We start from the raw sequence: 14931 nt of genomic DNA, 5'->3' as shown, positions 1-14931 counted from the left end.
TTGTTTTCAGACAATCTGACAAAATAAAAGGACAGCAGCATAATCTGTGTTCAGCTTTATAAGAACCCAGAAGTGATGCAGAAATATTTCATCATCATGACTTATGGGCCTTCCTCTGCCAGGCATCTGTTTGTGCACGTGGATGTGCATGCTTAATCACTTCCTCTGCAGAAGCAAAACTCCCCATATGGAAAAGCAGACTTGAGAAACGGCACAAATGTTTCATCAAAAACACTGGAGATGAAAATCCTCAAAGCAGTGATGGGAAATTACACGCTTTGTAGTGAACTATCAGATATTCTTTAAAGTGCATACCTTTGACAAGGCAAATACACCCTATTTCAAAGTGAAATTATAATTATAATTTTTAAAAAATTGTAAATTGTGTCTCCCCTAAAAAGGACTTAATAGTTTCTATTCTATGTAGCAACAAACCACCCCAGTAGCGGAAACCGGGGCACGGTGAATCACAGGGCACAGTGAATCAGTAGCTTTATCTGCAAAATTACATATATATTTGCAGCAGTTATGCCATATTTTTATGCATAAATACATCCCCTTTATAAATTAGTGTTTTGTTTTTGGATACATTAAGGGTAAAACTAACTGGCAAGTGAAGTCAGTTTTTTCCTGTCAAAAATACATTTTGTGGATGTCAGTGTCTTTGTGTCTCAAAAAATGAGGTGGGCTTCATAGATAATTGGCAAAGCTTCTGGGGAAAACCTGGTCTTGTTAGGAGAGACGGCATCCATCCCACTTTGGATGGAGCAGCTCTCATTTCTAGAAATTTGGCCAATTTTCTTAAATCCTCCAAACCGTGACTATCCAGGGTTGGGACCAGGAAGCAGAGTTGTAGTCTTACACACCTCTCTGCAGCTTCTCTCCCCCTGCCATCCCCTCATTACCCCATCCCCGTAGAGACGGTGCCTGCTCCCAGACCACCAATAACCAGCAAAAATCTATTTAAGCATAAAAATTCAAAAAGAAAAAATAATATAGCACCTTCAACTGCACCACAGACTAAAACAGTTAAATGTGGTCTATTAAACATTAGGTCTCTCTCTTCTAAGTCCCTGTTGGTAAATGATATAATAATTGATCAACATATTGATTTATTCTGCCTAACAGAAACCTGGTTACAGCAGGATGAATATGTTAGTTTAAATGAGTCAACACCCCCGAGTCACACTAACTGTCAGAATGCTCGTAGCACGGGCCGGGGCGGAGGATTAGCAGCAATCTTCCATTCCAGCTTATTAATTAATCAAAAACCCAGACAGAGCTTTAATTCATTTGAAAGCTTGTCTCTTAGTCTTGTCCATCCAAATTGGAAGTCCCAAAAACCAGTTTTATTTGTTATTATCTATCGTCCACCTGGTCGTTACTGTGAGTCTCTCTGTGAATTTTCAGACCTTTTGTCTGACTTAGTGCTTAGCTCAGATAAGATAATTATAGTGGGCGGTTTTAACATCCACACAGATGCTGAGAATGACAGCCTCAACACTGCATTTAATCTATTATTAGACTCTATTGGCTTTGCTCAAAAAGTAAATGAGTCCACCCACCACTTTAATCATATCTTAGATCTTGTTCGGACTTATGGTATGGAAATAGAAGACTTAACAGTATTCCCTGAAAACTCCCTTCTGTCTGATCATTTCTTAATAACATTTACATTTACTCTGATGGACTACCCAGCAGTGGGGAATAAGTTTCATTACACTAGAAGTCTTTCAGAAAGCGCTGTAACTAGGTTTAAGGATATGATTCCTTCTTTATGTTCTCTAATGCCATATACCAACACAGTGCAGAGTAGCTACCTAAACTCTGTAAGTGAGATAGAGTATCTCGTCAATAGTTTTACATCCTCATTGAAGACAACTTTGGATGCTGTAGCTCCTCTGAAAAAGAGAGCTTTAAATCAGAAGTGTCTGACTCCGTGGTATAACTCACAAACTCGCAGCTTAAAGCAGATAACCCGTAAGTTGGAGAGGAAATGGCGTCTCACTAATTTAGAAGATCTTCACTTAGCCTGGAAAAAGAGTCTGTTGCTCTATAAAAAAGCCCTCCGTAAAGCTAGGACATCTTTCTACTCATCACTAATTGAAGAAAATAAGAACAACCCCAGGTTTCTTTTCAGCACTGTAGCCAGGCTGACAAAGAGTCAGAGCTCTATTGAGCTGAGTATTCCATTAACTTTAACTAGTAATGACTTCATGACTTTCTTTGCTAACAAAATTTTAACTATTAGAGAAAAAATTACTCATAACCATCCCAAAGAGATATCGTTATCTTTGGCTGCTTTCAGTGATGCCGGTATTTGGTTAGACTCTTTCTCTCCGATTGTTCTGTCTGAGTTATTTTCATTAGTTACTTCATCCAAACCATCAACATGTTTATTAGACCCCATTCCTACCAGGCTGCTCAAGGAAGCCCTACCATTATTTAATGCTTCGATCTTAAATATGATCAATCTATCTTTGTTAGTTGGCTATGTACCACAGGCTTTTAAGGTGGCAGTAATTAAACCATTACTTAAAAAGCCATCACTTGACCCAGCTATCTTAGCTAATTATAGGCCAATCTCCAACCTTCCTTTTCTCTCAAAAATTCTTGAAAGGGTAGTTGTAAAACAGCTAACTGATCATCTGCAGAGGAATGGTCTATTTGAAGAGTTTCAGTCAGGTTTTAGAATTCATCATAGTACAGAAACAGCATTAGTGAAGGTTACAAATGATCTTCTTATGGCCTCGGACAGTGGACTCATCTCTGTGCTTGTTCTGTTAGACCTCAGTGCTGCTTTTGATACTGTTGACCATAAAATTTTATTATAGAGATTAGAGCATGCCATAGGTATTAAAGGCACTGCGCTGTGGTGGTTTGAATCATATTTGTCTAATAGATTACAATTTGTTCATGTAAATGGGGAATCTTCTTCACAGACTAAAGTTAATTATGGAGTTCCACAAGGTTCTGTGCTAGGACCAATTTTATTCACTTTATACATGCTTCCCTTAGGCAGTATTATTAGACGGTATTGCTTAAATTTTCATTGTTACGCAGATGATACCCAGCTTTATCTATCCATGAAGCCAGAGGACACACACCAATTAGCTAAACTGCAGGATTGTCTTACAGACATAAAGACATGGATGACCTCTAATTTCCTGCTTTTAAACTCAGATAAAACTGAAGTTATTGTACTTGGCCCCACAAATCTTAGAAGCATGGTGTCTAACCAGATCCTTACTCTGGATGGCATTACCCTGACCTCTAGTAATACTGTGAGAAATCTTGGAGTCATTTTTGATCAGGATATGTCATTCAAAGCGCATATTAAACAAATATGTAGGACTGCTTTTTTGCATTTACGCAATATCTCTAAAATCAGAAAGGTCTTGTCTCAGAGTGATGCTGAAAAACTAATTCATGCATTTATTTCCTCTAGGCTGGACTATTGTAATTCATTATTATCAGGTTGTCCTAAAAGTTCCCTAAAAAGCCTTCAGTTAATTCAAAATGCTGCAGGTAGAGTACTGACAGGGACTAGAAGGAGAGAGCATATCTCACCCATATTGGCCTCTCTTCATTGGCTTCCTGTTAATTCTAGAATAGAATTTAAAATTCTTCTTCTTACTTATAAGGTTTTGAATAATCAGGTCCCATCTTATCTTAGGGACCTCGTAGTACCATATCACCCCAATAGAGCGCTTCGCTCTCAGACTGCAGGCTTACTTGTAGTTCCTAGGGTTTGTAAGAGTAGAATGGGAGGCAGAGCCTTCAGCTTTCAGGCTCCTCTCCTGTGGAACCAGCTCCCAATTCAGATCAGGGAGACAGACACCCTCTCTACTTTTAAGATTAGGCTTAAAACTTTCCTTTTTGCTAAAGCTTATAGTTAGGGCTGGATCAGGTGACCCTGAACCATCCCTTAGTTATGCTGCTATAGACGTAGACTGCTGGGGGGTTCCCATGATGCACTGTTTCTTTCTCTTTTTGCTCTGTATGCACCACTCTGCATTTAATCATTAGTGATCGATCTCTGCTCCCCTCCACAGCATGTCTTTTTCCTGGTTCTCTCCCTCAGCCCCAACCAGTCCCAGCAGAAGACTGCCCCTCCCTGAGCCTGGTTCTGCTGGAGGTTTCTTCCTGTTAAAAGGGAGTTTTTCCTTCCCACTGTAGCCAAGTGCTTGCTCACAGGGGGTCGTTTTGACCGTTGGGGTTTTACATAATTATTGTATGGCCTTGCCTTACAATATAAAGCGCCTTGGGGCAACTGTTTGTTGTGATTTGGCGCTATATAAAAAAATTGATTGATTGATTGATTGTTTGTATTTACTTCTCACAACAGAGGAAAGGTGGCCCAAAAAACTGTTATTAGTTCGAAGACTACCCCGTCCAACTGATGAGCATGTGTTATGTCTTCTCCAGACTATCAGCTACTGTATTTGATAACATGACTCATGTGTGTCACATGCACCCAGGACACAGTGAATCGGGACACAGTGAATCAGTCTAGAAAGTGATTTACTAAGCCCCAGTATCAAGTGGATGACAAATATTACTTGTTATACATTTATTTTTCCATGAATTATTTCTATAATTTGTGTATATAAACAACTGTTTATATACACAACTGTGCCCCATGAATTAGTGTCCAGGGCACAGTGAATCAAAAATTTTAAAATTGATTTTAACCCCTTCTAAGCCTGTATATCCCATTGATGGGAATTTTCACTTTTTATTTGTGAGATTCTGACAAAATGAGGTGGGTGGCAGGGGGTTAAACACCTGTAAATTACACTTGGGGAGACATAAATAACACAGCCTTAAAAGCAATAACTTGCTGTATTAAACCCACAATAGAATTACCTAAACCTATGCATAATGTGTTTATGCTGCCACAAAACAACATTTCTGATCCACTGTGCCCCGGTTTCCCCTAAGTGTTCTAAAAACTGGTTAATGACTTTTTGAATAATTTTACTAACAATCCAATGGATAAATATGGTCAAAGCCCTCTGCGATTAACGACAATAAATGGAACATATCAACGGGTCAAGTGCATGAATGAATGGATGATGAATGTTCAGCCAGTTATTCGAAAACAAAGATTATACTTTTTGTTGGTTACTCAAAATTTTTTCAATCATTCATGGAATTTTCGTGTCATCATTATGAATGATTAGCCCATTGTAGAGGCTATTGTAATGGCCATGTCTGTTTATCTGGAGCGATATCTTCAAAACACAAAGTTAAATTTCAGTCAAACATTGTGGATAAACTCAGTGAACCATCCTCTGTCAACATAGGTCATGTCAGGGTCATAGGTCTGTGTCAAGGTCAAATGAAAGGTCATGGTTCAAAATGCATTAATGGCCATATCTCAGGAACTTAGGAACTATTGAACTGAGGTTTTCTGCTTTGCTAGCGTGAACAAATGTATCAGCCCTCTGATGTGGTGGCGATGAGGCACTGCAGTCAACAATCAATCCAGTGCAATCAAGAATGCATCCAAATGATGCATTGTTGATCTACCGATTTATGCTAAGTGAAATGTGTTTCAGAACAATAGTGCTCCGCCCAGCCTAGTGCCCCTTTGTTTTTTTTTGTTTTTTTGTGATACTGTCACGAAATGCGTCACATTTTGGTGATAGTGAAGTTTCAGTCACAGTGTCACCCCAAATTTTGTGGTACCATCATGAAATAATTTTGTGATACCATCATGAAATGTGTTACATTTTCATGATAGTATCACAAAATAATACATTAAATCAATTTTTGTGACACCATCACAAACTTGGCAAACCAGATCATTTTTGCATCTCTTCCACTGTCTAGTTTTAATTCTATTCCTTAACCTTAGCTACACATGGGTTTAAACCACAGACTTTCTTGGTGCAAGGTCAGTGCAATGCCGGTGTTGCAGACTGAACAGTCCCCCTGCCTTCACTGCGCATGCCTCATTTTGGAGTGTCAGCAATATTTCACAGATTATCACCTCGTTTCTCCTTAAAACTGCACTCCAGTCATCATCTATCTTAGCGACAAATATCTGAAGCTTTTGCACAGCAAACATTTCCACATAAATTCAACATTATTTTATAATAAGAGACGGAGGAAGCGATCAGCACGCTGCAGCCATGAGGAGCTGCTCCTGCTGCGTTTACTGCGCCTCCGTCATTTCAAAGCGTCACTGATTATCGCCTTGTTTCTGCTTAAAGCAGCCTTGTTTCTACTTAAAACTGACTTTAGAATGATTTAAGAGGTTTTACCGTGTCATCTATGATTAATAATCCCATTAATCCCTTTGATCGCTTTGGGTGAAGAGAGTCCGTCTCAGATGAGCTGCTGAGGTCCGAAATGAGGCATGCGCAGTGGAGGCAGGGCGGACCAATTTTTAGGGGGGACCGTTCGGTCTGCGACACCGGTATTACACTGACCTTGCAGCAAGAAAGTCTATGATTTAAACCCATGTGTAGCTAAGGTTAAGGAATAGAATTAAAAATAGACAGTGGAAGAGATGCAAAAATCTTTTTTTAGGGGAGAGCCATTCGGTCTGCAACACCAGTGTGCCACTCTGCTGTTTAATAATAATAATGATAATAATAATAATAATAATAATAATAATAATAATAATAATGGCGGGTTTACAAATAAGCATATGTTACCTAAACAACATTGTATGTAGTTAACAAAACGTTATTATCCTTAACAACACACCAACAGTGCACTTGTCTCACAAGAATTTCCCCAGTTCAGAGGGACACATGCACCTGCTTTATATTTCAAGAGCAATTTTCTTATGAAATATGTTTCTCCTCACAAATCCACAGATCAATCAATTGGTTGCAGCATTACAAAAGTTACATCGAACTGTCTTTTTATCCAGTCAGCTTAAAACTTTAAATCAACCTGGAAAATAACTTTTTTCAAGAAATATATATATATATAAATAGTGTATGTCAAACAAATATGACAAATACAGTTGTATGTAAAGGTTTGGGCACCCCTGATGATTTCCATGATTTTCCTTTATAAATCAGTGGTTGTTTGGATCAGCAATTTCAGTTAAATATATCATATAGTAGACAAACACACTGATATTTGAGAAGTGAAATTATGTTTATAGGATTTACAGAAAGTGTGCAATAATTCTTTAAACAAAATTAGGCAGGTGCATAGATTTGGACACCCCAACAGAAAAAAAATACATAAATATTTAGTAGATCCTCTTTTTGCAGAAATAACAGCCTCTAAACGCTTCCTATAGCTTCCAGTTAGAGTCAGGATTCTGGTTGAAGGTTTTTTGGACCATTCTTCTTTACTAAACATCTCAGGTTTGTTGGTTTCCGAGCATGGACAGCCCGCTTAAAATCACACCACAGATTTTCATTAATATTCAGGTCTGCGGACTGAGATGGCCATTCCAGAACGTTATACTTGTTACTTTGCATGAACACCTTAGTAGATTTTGAGCAGTGTTTAGGGTCGTTATCTTGTTGAAAGACCCAGCCCCGGTGAAACTTAAGCTTTGTCACTGATTCATGAACATTGTTCTCAAGAATCTGCTCATATTGACTGGAATCCATGTGACCCTCAACTTTAACATTCTCAGTACCTGCACTGGCCACACAGCCCCACAGCATGATGGAACCGCCTCCAAATTTTACTGTAGGTAGCAAGTATTTTTCTTAGAATGTTGTGTTCTTTTTCCACCATGCATACCGGCCCTTGTTATGTCCAAATAACTCAATTTTAGTTTCAGCAATCCACAGAACCTTATTCCAAAATGAAGCTGACATGTCCAAATGTGCTTTATGCCTCAAGTGACTCTGTTTGTGGCGTGTACGCAGAAAAGGCTTTCTCTGCATTACAGCATCATACAGCATCTCTTTGTGCAAAGTGAGCTGTATAGTTGACTGATGCACAGAGACACTATCTGCAGCAAAATCATGTTGTAGGTCTTTGGAGCAGGTCTGTGGCTTGCATATGACTGTTCTCACCATCCTTCGCTTCAGCTTATCTGAGATTTTTCTTGGCCTGCCACTTCGAGCCTTAACTAGTACTGTGTCTGTGGTCTTCCATTTCCTCACTAAAGTTCCTCACAGTGGAAATCGCTGAGATATGTTTTTTAATCCTTCCCCTAAACCATGATGTTGAACAATCTTTGTTTTCAGGTAATTTGAGAGTTGTTTAGAGGCTCCCATGTTGCCACTCACTAGAAGAGATGCAAAGAGGAGAAACATTTACAAATTTCCACCTTAAATATCCTTTCTCATGATTGGATTCACCTGTGTAAGGAGGTCAAGGGTCATTGAGCTTACCAAACCAATTTTGTGTTCCAATAATTAATGCTAAATGTATTCAAATCAATAAAATGACAAAGATGCCCAAATTTATACACCTGCCCAATTTTGCTTAAATAATTATTGCACACTTTCTGTAAATACTAGAAACTTCATTTCACTTCTCAAATATCAGTGTGTCCATATGCTATATCATATATTTAACTGAAATTTCTGATCCAGAAAACCAATGATTTATAAAGGAAAATTATCAGGGGTGCCCAAACTTTTGCATACAACTGTATTTCCATGTTCATGTCCTGTCTATTTAGACCTTCGCTCATTCCACTTGATTTATGCTCAGTTTGTCATCTTTGCATTTAAAGTAGACAGCTCTAGGCTGGCTTCACTTAGTCCACCATAAATCAGTTTTACAAATTTAAACACCTGCAGAAGTCAAATTACATTCCCAACAAATGTTTGTGACAAAAGATGTTTACGAAATGCGTCGCAGTGAGCAGCTGGCAAACTCTCATAAAACAAAGAGGGTGAACACAAACAACACAAAGCTTCTCTGTGTGTACATGTAATTATCAACATACTGTGGATTTTAGAATGAATTTGTGTGTGTGTGCATGCACACATTTGTCAACCTGCAGGAGCACAGTAATGATGGACTATAGCAACAATGCACACAAAAGCCCCTCAAGTGAAGAAAGAAAGAAACAGCTGGTACGAGGTCTGTTAGAAAAGTAACGGACCTTTTTATTTTTTGCAAAAACTATATGGATTTGAATCATGTGTGATTGCATCAGCTAAGCTTGAACCTTTGTGCGCATGCGTGAGTTTTTTCACGCCTGTCGGTTGCGTCATTCGCCTGTGAGCACGCCTTGTGGGAGGAGTGGTCCAGCCCCCTCGTCGGATTTTCATTGTCAGAAAATTGGCTGATCTACTGCCGCTTTGCTTCATCAAAATTTTTTCAGAAAGTGTGAGAGACAGCCAGGTGGAAACCATTTGGAAAATTCAGATGGCTTTCGGTGAAGATCTTATGGGGATCACACAGATTAAGGACAATTACAACTGGATTAAAGACGGCCCACAGCGGCGGATGGCGCGCCGCGCACCAAGTGGCGATCGACAGGCTCAAACAACCAGAGCATTTCGAAATTGAACGCTTTGTTGATTTGGGACGTCGTCTGACTACCAGAGCAATGGCAAGACAGCTGGATATAGCACTTTTTCGGCACATTCAACTGTTACAGGAGTTTTTGTAATGGAAAGAGGAGCGGAGAAATTCGCCACGGAGCCACTCATGGCACGGGACGAAAGTACCTCCGTGTTGTTCTCACAGGACAAGCCCTAACATGCCCAGCTCTTGCACCATTCGGAAAATTCAGACGGCTTTCGGTGGCTTTTCAGTCGTGTGACTATCTGAGAAATTGTGGATGAGCTGGACATGCCACAACATGTCCTGTGAGGCTTCATCACGGTGTTGCTTTTTGTTCTGTGCTCTGCGCCTCCATCCCGATGCGCGAATCCCTCCGCACGTCTTTTCATGCCAAAAAAAGTGCTGATGTCAAACTCTTCATGCTATTTCTGTGGTAGTCAGATGACGTCCCAGATCAACAAAGTGTTTACTTTGGAAATGAAGGGCACATTCCACTGTTACAGGAGTTTTTTGTCATGAGACGTGCGGAGGGTTTCGTGCGTTGGGACGGAGGCGCAGAGCACAGAACAAAAAGCGACGCCATGATGAAGCCTCACAGGACATGTTGTGGCATGTCCAGCTCATCCACAATTTCTCGGATAGTCACACGACTGAAAAGCCACCGAAAACCGTCTGAATTTTCCGAATGGTGCAAGAGCTGGGCATGTTAGGGCATGTCCTGTGAGACAAACACGGAGGTGCTTTTGTCCCGCGCCATGAGCGGCTCCGTGGCGAATTTCTCCGCTCCTCTTTCCATTACAAAAACTCCTGTAACAGTGGAATGTGCCGAAAAAGTGCTATGTCCAGCTGTCTTGCCATTTCTCTGGTAGTCAGACGACGTCCCGGATCAACAAAGCGTTCACTTTCGAAATGATCTGGTTGTTTGAGCCTGTCGATCGCCGCTCGGTGCGCGGCACGCCATCCGCCGCTGTGGGCCGTCTTTAATCCAGTTGTAATTGTCCTTAATCTGTGTGATCCCCATAAGATCTTCACCGAAAGCCATCTGAATTTTCCATATGGTTTCCACTTGGCTGTCTCTCACAGTTTCTGAAAAAATTTTGATGAAGCAAAGTGGCAGTCGATCAGCCAATTTCCTGACAATGAAAATCCGACGAGGGGGCTGGACCACTCCTCCCACAAGGCGTGCTCCCTCAGGGAAACTGAGGTTCCAGCAGCATTGTATAACAGCACACAGGGTAAGAAGCACACACAGTATAAAAAGTAAAAGTAAAAGAAAAAAAAAACACAATTTGCAAATAGAAATATAAATACCAGACATACTGATCGCTACTGGTTTATTGGCTACAACTGTTCCTCTCATTCCTGTCATCTGTCTTCCTGTTACTCCTCCTCTCCCAGAGTGAGGAGTTGTACAGTCTGATGGCCTGAGGGACAAAGACGTTTTTCACAGTCTGTTGGTCCTGCACTTAAGAAGGACTTGGATGTGGTGGGTCAAAGTCTGGATTAAAATACTAAATAAACAGCCACTCACAATTAATGCAAGTAAAAAAAAAAACAGTTATTTTTTTAATCACCTGAAATGAGCTTTTCAGCATTTTCCTACTTAAATTGTGAATAGTCGCCACATCAATCACTCTCATTTTGCGGTGTTTACAACTAGTTGCTATGTGAGTTGAAACACAAACGCTACAATGGCTTTAATTAGAGTGCAAAGAAGCTCAATACGCTGCATGATGCAATATCAAATTAGTTTTTTAAAGGGGTCATACTGGGTAAAAAAATGTTTTATTTAATTGCTGCATTTAAATATGATCAGGGTTTTATTTCAAACATCATTAAAGTAGCATAAATCTATGGCTACATGTGTACAATTTCCCCTGCTGTAAGCTAAATTTAGGTCTAAAGCATTTCATTGTGGACTGATGTGACATATGTGACGGATGTCCACATATGGAATTGTATGTGCTTGGTGGGGCTCACCCAATGAGCCTGTCCCCATACTGTTACAAATGCACACACTCTGTGGGAAAGAGAGAGAGAGAGACGCCTCTGAGAAGGAAAAGGCGTGGGGGGGGGGGATGCACGACCTCAGTGTCTCAGAGATATTTTAGCTACAGTCTTTAATATCTCTTTGAAAGACAGTTGCTGAGCTACAACCTCAGTTCCAATGAAGTTGGGATATTGTGTGAAATGTAAATAAAAACAGAATACAATGATTTCCAAATCCTCTTCAACCTATTTTCAATTGAATACACCACAAAGACAAGATATTTAATGTTCAAACTGATAAACTTCATTGTTTTGTGCAAATATTTGCTAATTTTGAAATGGATGCCTGCAACACATTTCAAAAAAGCTGGAACAGGGGCAACAAAAGACTGGGAAAATTGATGAATGCTCAAAGAACACCCGTTTGGAACATTTCACAGGTGACCAGGTTAATTGGAAACAGGTGAGTGTTATGATTGGGTATAAAATGAGCATCTCCAAAAGGCTCAGCTGTTCACAAGCAAAGATGGAGCGAGGATCACCACTTTGTGAACAACTGTGTGAAAAATAAGTCCAACAGGTTAAGAACAATATTTCTCAACGTTTCATTGCAAGGAATTTAGAGATTCCATCATCCACAGTCCATAATATAATGAGAAGATTCAGAGAATCTGGAGAACTTTCTACACGTAAGTGGCAAGGCTGAAAACCAACATTGAATGCCTGTGACCTTCGATCCCTCAGGTGGCACTGCATTAAAAACCGACATCATTGCGTAAAGGATCTTACCACGTGGGCTTGGGAACACTTCAGAAAACCATTGTCAGTTAACACAGTTCGTCACTACATCTACAAGTGCAAGTTAAAACTCTACCATGCAAAGTGAAAGCCATACATCAACAACATCCAGAAACGCCGCCGCCTTCGCTGGGCCCGAGCTCATTTGGAATGGACAGACACAAAGTGGAAAAGTGTGTTGTGGTCTGAGTCCAAATTTCAAATTGTTTTGGAAATCATGCACGTCGTGTCCTCCAGACAAAAGAGGAAAAAGACTATCCAGATTGTTAACAGCACAAAGTTCAAAAGCCAGCATTTGTGATGGTATGGGGGTGTGTGTTAGTGCCCATGGCATGGGCAACTTACACATCTGTGATGGCACCATCAATGCTGAAAGGTACATCCAGGTTTTGGAGCAACACATGCTGCCATCCAAGCAACGTCTTTTTCAGGGATGTCCCTGCTTATTTCAGCAAGACAATGCCAAGCCACATTCTGCACCTGTTACAACAGCGTGGCTTCATAGTAAAAGAGTGCAGGTACTAGACTGGCCTGCCTGCAGTCCAGACCTGTCGCCCATTGAAAATGTGGCGCATTATGAAGCGCAAAATACGACAACGGAGACCCCGGGCTGTTCAACAACAACTGTCGTACATCAAGCAAGAATGGGAAAGAATTCCACCTACAAAGCTTCAACAATTAGTGTCCTCAGTTCCCAAACGCTTATTGAGTGTTGTTAGAAGGAAAGGTGATGCAACACAGTGGTAAACATACCACTGTCCCAGCTTTTTTGAAACGTGTTGCAGGCATCCATTTCAAAATGAGCAAATATTTGCACAAAAACAATAAAGTTGATCAGTTTGAACATTAAATATCTTTGTGGTGTATTCAATTGAATATAGGTTGAAGAGGATTTGCAAATAATTGTATTCTGTTTTTATTTACATTTTACACAATGCCCCAACTTCATTGGAATTAAGGTTGTACATAAGCTTGTTGAAAAGGTACATTTCCCTGGTCTGTCTCACTATCTTTTTCTTTTCTTTTTTGCTGGTCCAACCTGAAAACATTGAGCTTTTTATTGGATTCCAGGGTAGATCTTGAAAAGATTTTGTGCAAATTCATTCATCATTAAAACACCCTATCTCACGATGTTATAACTGTTATGAATCTTTTTGATACATTTTATTCCTCTTTACTGAGATCTGCCCCAAAATGTAATTAAATATATTATATGGTTTCAGCCATTTTATAACTACATGTTTCATAAAACTGTTCTTTTATTAGCTGCCCTGAGTTACAATTACATTTTTTTTATTTATTTTTGAATTTCCTGACTCTACTCCTTTTCCCCAAAAAAGCTTCTCCTAAGTTTTATGATTGCTTTTCTAGGTTAGACTCACCCTCCTCATAAAGTTAAGTTAAAATTGGGTCATTTCATTTTGAGCACTCAGAAAAGAATGTAACCTCTTTGGTGGAACACGCAGCACTGTGTAAATGTATGTCCAACGCATATTTAAAGTGCCCAAACAGTAAAAAGCTGCTAATGATAAATAAAATATAATTATGTAAAATATAAGATGACTTTTCACCTTTAAAAAGCAATTTTTTTTGTCTTGTTCGTCTGCAATTCATAGGAAAATTGGACTGTATTTAATTACAATTTTACAATAGTTTTATTACTGGGACATTATCTACAACCATCTTTACTGCTGGGGGCAGCACACCTACAAAGAAATTAAGTATTTTGTTGTTGTTTTTAATGAGATTTGATTTGCTGTTGCTCCTTGAAGCAAAATAGAAGACAAAACTACTTATTTTTTTAACATTCCTGGGTGCTTAATATGTTTGCTTTGTATTTATGTAGCATATCACAAAGAAAAATAATGATTTAGTGTGAACAATAAGAACATATATGTACACAGCTGCTACAAAATTAAGATTTGTGATCAAGATTGAGGTTATGCTCAGCCCAGTCTCACAATTTTTTTTTCTTTTTTCCCCTTTTTGTTATGCTTTTTTCACGATACCATCAAAAATGCTTTACCCGTCCAGTGTCACCCCAATTTTGTGATACAGTCACAAAACATTTATATATACATATATATATGTCAAGGCTTGGGGGAAAATAAAAACTTTCATGCAAACACATCCTGATTTATCACCAACTGTCTGCGAGGGAAATTGAAATGCTTCAGTCATGCATTCAAATATGGCGACTGCATTTTTGTGTTTGTATCATGCCTCGTAAAAAAGGCCTCCAATGAGACATATTTGTTGTTAAGACAGTGGCTGATCCTTCACTGGGGAACTAAGTACTAAATATAACAGGGCTGGTGAATAATATTTTAAGGTAATACAATATATAAAACAAAAAACAAAAGCCTGCTTTATTCAAATGTTAGATTTTTTTCTGTTTTACATAAACATAGTTGTTCTAAGACTTTTCTTCTGTGACGAACAGAAGAATAAACGTTGTATAAGCTTATGTAGGATTCCAAATTTAACCGGTAGTTTTGTTTAAAAGAAAGAAAGTCATTATAATACAAATAAATAAATAAAATCATACTTTTTTCAAACTGAGTGGTCATCTTGAGTTAGTTGAATTAATTAAAAGAGCAATCTCAGACTCATGAAAGCTTTCTGGCAACATAACACCACCCTGCACCAATTGATGCCATTAAATTAGGCTACAATAAAAAGTGCTGAAGC

The 14931-nt window shown here is 39.2% G+C and overlaps 1 protein-coding gene across 4 annotated transcripts in view; it reads right to left on the bottom strand.

Annotated features, from left to right (window-relative positions):
• kcnn2 (potassium calcium-activated channel subfamily N member 2) overlaps window positions 1-14931 on the bottom strand; it is a 95214-nt gene that overhangs the window by 77125 nt on the left and 3158 nt on the right. The gene's annotated exons all lie outside the window — the stretch shown is intronic.

Source organism: Thalassophryne amazonica, chromosome 17 (genome assembly GCF_902500255.1).
Source record: "Thalassophryne amazonica chromosome 17, fThaAma1.1, whole genome shotgun sequence".
Taxonomy (NCBI): Eukaryota; Metazoa; Chordata; class Actinopteri; order Batrachoidiformes; family Batrachoididae; genus Thalassophryne; species Thalassophryne amazonica.
Note: the sequence above shows the minus strand (reverse complement) of the source record. Positions and strands in the feature narration are given on the sequence as shown.